Here is a 5,913-nt window from a genome sequence, read left to right as displayed (position 1 = left end):
GTCTTCACCCCGTTTCCAAGTCTACCTGTCTACCATCTGTTCCGCAGCTACTTCAGTAATAGCTTGCAGCTGCAAAGGAAGCAGAGTCAGAGGGGTTTGTGTGTGGAAGGAAGGACCCAGACGGCTGAGGGGTAAAGGGAGGGCAGGCAGGTGGGGAGGGAGGAATGGAGGAAGGGAGGAAGAAGAAAGGAGGGGTGGTGAAAGCAGAGCTGTGATGCAGACAGAAAATCACATGAGCAGAGATCTGTTTACAAACTGAGAGCTGTAAAGGAGAGATGAGGAGGAAGAAGAAAGTAGGAGAATGAATGTGAGAAGAAAATACAGGAGAAGAGAGGAGAGCCTGGTTCTGAATTAGCATTAACTGCATTGTCTTCCTCTATTTTATACCTCTCTGTGTTCTGTGTCCAGAGCAGGAAAGCAGGGGAAGAGATGAGGAGCTGCTTCCCACCGGAACACTGAGGCTGCCTGCCTGGATGTGCTGCTGGGGAACCCATCCATGTCCTTTCCTTTGTCTCTACATATTTGGCCACGGCAGATTTTAACAGCTAGGAAAGCAGCATGCCCATCTAAAAGGAGAGGACAATAGAGAAAGGAAAAGAAAGAGAGGGAAGGAGAGCCTTGTGACAGCGTTTGAAGATAGATATAGCAAAGAAGCAGGGATTATCTTAAGACAGATGTTCATAACCAGAGTGCTGGATGCGATTTGGAGTATAATTCCTCATGGTGTCATTAGTGCCTTTTGATCCACAAGCCTCATAGGTTGTTTTCTTTGTCCTGCAAGGGAAAGACACAAAGGAATATTTAATATTTATTTGACACTTTCACTGTTGCTTGGGAGTCAAAATCTCTTTTAAGGTGGATGTTTTGTATTACATTTTCAGCCGGTAAATCATTCATGCTGACTGAATAATCACCGTTCAAATGAGCAGCTGCATATGGAGCTGATGTGTTCCTGATGAACACAAGAAGTCTCTAATCATTTCTGCTTAGACCCCAAGGACTTAATTCACTGCACATCCTTAACAACTATCAGGGTAAAAGAATCTGAACTTTAAAAAACACAAGCAATCTGTTTTATTTTAAGAAGAAACTTCAGAAAAGCTGTGGAGACCAGAGTTTGTCATATTGGACAGGTCACAACCTCAACAACTTTCTGGGTTTGCCATCTCAACATCTACACTTTTGATGCATCCTCTCCATTGGTGTAACGGTAGGTGTCACTATTGCAGATTTGTTTGTAAGTTTAATCTTAGTCAAGGTATAAACAAAGTGCTTACTAAGTGCAAATTTAGAAAACACCTAATCAAAATGGGTTGCATAACTCACTCAAACCTAGAAACTAATTTTTATCGAATATTTATAGCCAATAACCATTTCTAAGCTAGGGTTTGTTAGCATTAGCAAAATCACATTTCCCAGTCTTTGCATAAATACCACTGATTCCAAAACACACATATGACATCATGCTTGTAATGCTATGGAGACATCTTGTGTCCATAGCTGATTAGTTTGGATTGGACAATGTTACAGCTGTTTCTATACAACCTATTTATACATTTCAAAGTTTTTCCTAGCTACATTTCATAATTCTGAAAACCGGTAGTTTGAAACTAGCTATCTTTCATGCAAATTTGTCACTGTGTTTATGAATAGCCAGCACAACCCAATCCTAATGTGAAATTTTACACACAGAATTATAACATGACATATAAGGGCTATGATTACATATCACATTTCATTTGTTTGTTATATGCTTTACCACCAACATAATATTAACTCACATATATTTCAAACAATACCCAGTACCCATATTGTCTTAAAGGAGGACTATTTTTCCATTACGGGGTGGCTGTGGCTCAGGAGGGGGAGTGGGCTATCTCCCAACTGGAAGGTTCGTGGTTCAATTCTCGGCTTCTCTAGTCCACATGTCAAAGTGTCCTTGAGCAAGACACTGAACCCCAAGTTCACACCCAGTGATATCACCAGTGGGTGAATGGGCAAATAGCATGAAAGTGCTTTGACTGTGCTGCATTGTATAGAAACGTGATGTACAGGTGTAAAACCATTTCCAGGGAAACATAGAGCCTGTGAACCAGTGTTCAGGTATAGTCCTGTCCAGGCTGCATATAGTTGTCTACCTTTTAGTGCTCTACTATCAATGATTTACTAACATTGTGCTAAGATTACAGTGGCCTTCTCCTTTACCCAAACCTCCTATCAGAGCCTTGCCAAAATCCCCCACGATACTTGATTACATCCTACTGCCATGACCCTTGTTCATAGAGACTTTTGAACCTGGAAGTTGCTACCACAGTACAAGTTGTGGCACTTTACATCAAGAAAAATATATAAATTACTGTGGTTTCTTCAATTTTTGTGGATAAAATTGTTATGATCAGGTCCCAGATTGATGATTCTGTTCTGGATCCTTCTGTTGCTCCTATATGCTCAGCTGTTTTGACCAGTTTGAGCCTATTTCATTAACTGCTCTTATGAAAGCAGTTCAGCTTGTGACACCCTCGCATTGTCCTTTGGACCGGAGCCAGCAGCTCTGTTTAAAGAAGTTTTTCTGTTAGGAATGCTCGAACACAAAATGATTGAGCGGAAAAATAACGGACCCAGGTGGCTGACTTTGGTGCAAGCATCGAGGTTTATTTACAGTGCGAGAATAGTGAACTATATACACATATATATATATATATATATATACACCGTATATATACACACACAGGAGGAATGTGGTGAGAGATGACCGGGTGTCGATCAGCGGCAGCAGAAACACAGTCAATGAGGAGATGGGTGATGATGGGCCAGGCTGCGAACGGAGGGATCACTCCTGGGCTGGTCGAGGTGAGGTGATGATGGCTGAGAACACAGAAGTATGCAAACAACAGGTTAAATGGGGACTGTGCATCGACCTGTGAGGCGGTGGCTGGTAGAGCTGAGGGGGTCCAGAGGAGAAGTCCGTAGAGGTGGAATGACAGAGACAGCGGGGCAGGATGAGACTTGAGAAAACACTGAATACAGATACTGGTGTACTTGGCACAGCAAAAACAGAATGACAACACTTATGGGGCCTGGAGACAAAGAAAGAACTGGCAGGGGAGTGAACGGTGAGCAGTGTATATGTACGGAGGGAAACTAACGAGACGCAGCTGGTGAGTAATCAGGGAAGCGGGACAGGTGTGTCGAATAGTGCAATCAGTGCAAGGGAGCAGACTAGTGTGAGGAAAGGAAGAGAGGAAGGTGCCGCCGGGCAAACCTGACGTTTTCATAGTATTGGTTTGGACATTGTCAATCTTATTAATGGCTCTTTGGCTTCTGGGATTGTCCCAACGGCACTTAAACATGCAGCGGTTCAACCAGTTCTTAAAAAACCCAATCTTGATATTACTGTTTTATCCAATTTTAGACCAGTTTCCAAGTTACAATTTTTGTCTAAGATTTTAGAGAAAACGGTTTTTATACAGTTAAAGACTTTTTTAGAGAATAATGGGATATTTGAGAAGTTCCAGTCTGGTTTTAAGACACACCATAGTACCGAATCAGCGCTGTTGCGGTTGACTGTGGATGAAGGTAATACTGCTATTTGGATTTTCTTAGATCTTTCGGCTGCTTTTGGCACAGTAGACCATCGTATTTTGCTGTCCCATCTGCAGCACTCTGTAGGACTTCATGGTGGTGTTCTTAAATGGTTTGAATCATATCTGTGTGATAGGAGTTTTTCTGTACATATTGATGAGTTCTCTTCTTCTGTTGTTCCTTTGAACTGTGGTGTTCCTCAGGGATCCATCCTTGGGCCAGTCCTCTTTTCTTTGTATTTACTTCCCCTTGGATCGATTTTTATGAAATATGGGTTATCTTTTCATTGTTACGCGGATGAAGAGCAACTCATTTCAGACCTTGATGGAGTGCCTGAGGGACATTAAGGCGTGGTTATGACATAATTTCTTATATATTAATGAAAGTAAGACAGAATGTGTTGTAATTGGTAACTGGTGTCACTGGTTCTGATATTCCTAGCTCTTTGGCCTCCTACCTGAGGCCAGGCCTCATGTGAGAAATCTTGGGGTGGTATTCGATGGTGCTCTTAAGCTGGATGAACAGATAAAATCTGTGGTTAAAGCCAGCTTCTTTCAATTGAGACTTCTGGCTAAGGTTTCTTTTAGTGATTGTGAAAAGGCAATTCATGCCTTTATTATCTTTAGACTAGATTATTGTAATGCACTGTATACTGGCATTTCTCAAGCAATATTGTCCCGACTCCAGTTGGTCCAAAATGCAGCAGCTCGTCTTTTAACTAATACACGGCGTCATGAGCATATCACTCCTGTTCTTGCCTCACTACATTGGCTTCCTGTTCGTTTTAGGATTGATTTTAAATTGTTGATGTTTGTCTATAAGGTTGTACATGGTCTGGCACCTTCATATATTTCTGAGCTTGTGCGTTTTTATACTCCAGAAAGGACACTTAGGTCTTCGAACCAGTTGTTCCTGGAAGTACCGAAGTCCAGACGGAAACATTGGGGAGACCGAGCTCTTTCAGTTCAGGCTCCTATACTGTGGAATGGTTTGCCATGGGATATTAGATCTGCTCCGAACCTGACTGTTTTTAAATAGATAGATAGAATAGATCGAAATACTTTATTAATCCCAATCTGGGAAATTGCATTGTTTCAGCAGTGGTTCACACTCAATATCATTTTATTGTGTAGATGTGTTTTATCTGGTTTTATGTATTTTTATTATTTTTTATGTTTTACTGGAAAGCACCTTGTAATGCAGGTTTAGAAAGGTGCTATATAAATAAATTTTGCTTGCTTGCTTGCTTGCTTGTTTAAGGTGACGTGTAGCCCCTCAAGCTGAATACATGTCTTTCTCCCTAAGCCCAAATGCCAGTGGGTAGGGTAACTACTCTTAGACCAAGAAGCAATTGGAACACATTCTTGTGTGACACAAGGATGCTTGTAAAAGATCACATGAAAGTACTATGTAGTGTTGAGTAGTGCTTTTGCTGTGAGATTTATATGCAAGGATTCTGTGTGTTATTCCCTCAGTACAGTTCCCCAACTTTCTCCCAATTTCTTACTAATTTCGTAGTTAAAAGAGAATTAGAAATTACATCCACTGCTGTTATTACACACCACCTGTACACATGTACTCATATGTCAACTTTCACCCAAATTCAAAAACTTAGTACAGCTCAAGAATCCTTGTAGGCAGTATTACATGGCAGTGCAGTGCACGTCTGCCAGGCCTTACCAGTTACACAGACACATACACACATGCACCTCCTAATATCTAACCCCATAACCGTGCCATGGGAGGTGGATACAGACATTGTGGTATTGTCAGACTGGCTGATGTATGATGGGATATAGTTGCCATAGCCCAGGCTAACCATGTTAGGCACTGACTGGCTAACATGCCACAAAGATTGAACCTACAGTGTTGTTCATTATGGGTGACCCATACTCTGGGGCAATACAACAACCTATAAACACTTCACTGTCACCTTATACAGTTGTTATAGCATCATGTGTTAGCTAACTGTTGCTTATTTACACATTTAGCACATGCACAAATAAAGAAAAGGCTAAAAAGTCAGGGCATTCATAAAGGCATTCAAACATGGAGGCTAAGCCACATCCCAATAAATTCTGCAAGCTCTTCATGTGAAGAGCTTGCAGAATTTGCAGAATACTGTGTATTAGATTGCCAATACGGTTTTAGGTCAAAACGATCGACATCCTTGGCCATTACTGACCTGATGGAGAACATTACAAGTGCTATGGATGAGAAAAAATATACGATGGGGATATTTATTGACCTAAAAAAAGCATTTGATACAATTAATCATGAACTATTAATGGATAAGTTAGAGAAATATGGGATCAGAGGAATGGCTTGGAA

The 5,913-nt window shown here is 41.2% G+C and overlaps 1 long non-coding RNA gene across 1 annotated transcript in view; it reads left to right on the top strand.

The window, feature by feature from the left end:
• Positions 1 to 205: 205 nt before the first annotated feature.
• The window catches only part of LOC109973578 (uncharacterized), a 7,514-nt gene continuing 1,806 nt past the window's right edge, over positions 206 to 5,913 (top strand). The window contains exons 1-2 of the long non-coding RNA XR_002276842.1: positions 206 to 307; positions 409 to 1,210. This is a non-coding gene — a long non-coding RNA (uncharacterized LOC109973578). The remainder of the gene's footprint in view (positions 308 to 408; positions 1,211 to 5,913) is intronic.

This window comes from Monopterus albus, unplaced genomic scaffold (genome assembly GCF_001952655.1).
Source record: "Monopterus albus unplaced genomic scaffold, M_albus_1.0 scaffold296.1, whole genome shotgun sequence".
Taxonomy (NCBI): Eukaryota; Metazoa; Chordata; class Actinopteri; order Synbranchiformes; family Synbranchidae; genus Monopterus; species Monopterus albus.
The sequence above is the reverse complement of the archived record's forward strand: the minus strand, read 5'-3'. Positions and strand labels throughout refer to the sequence as shown.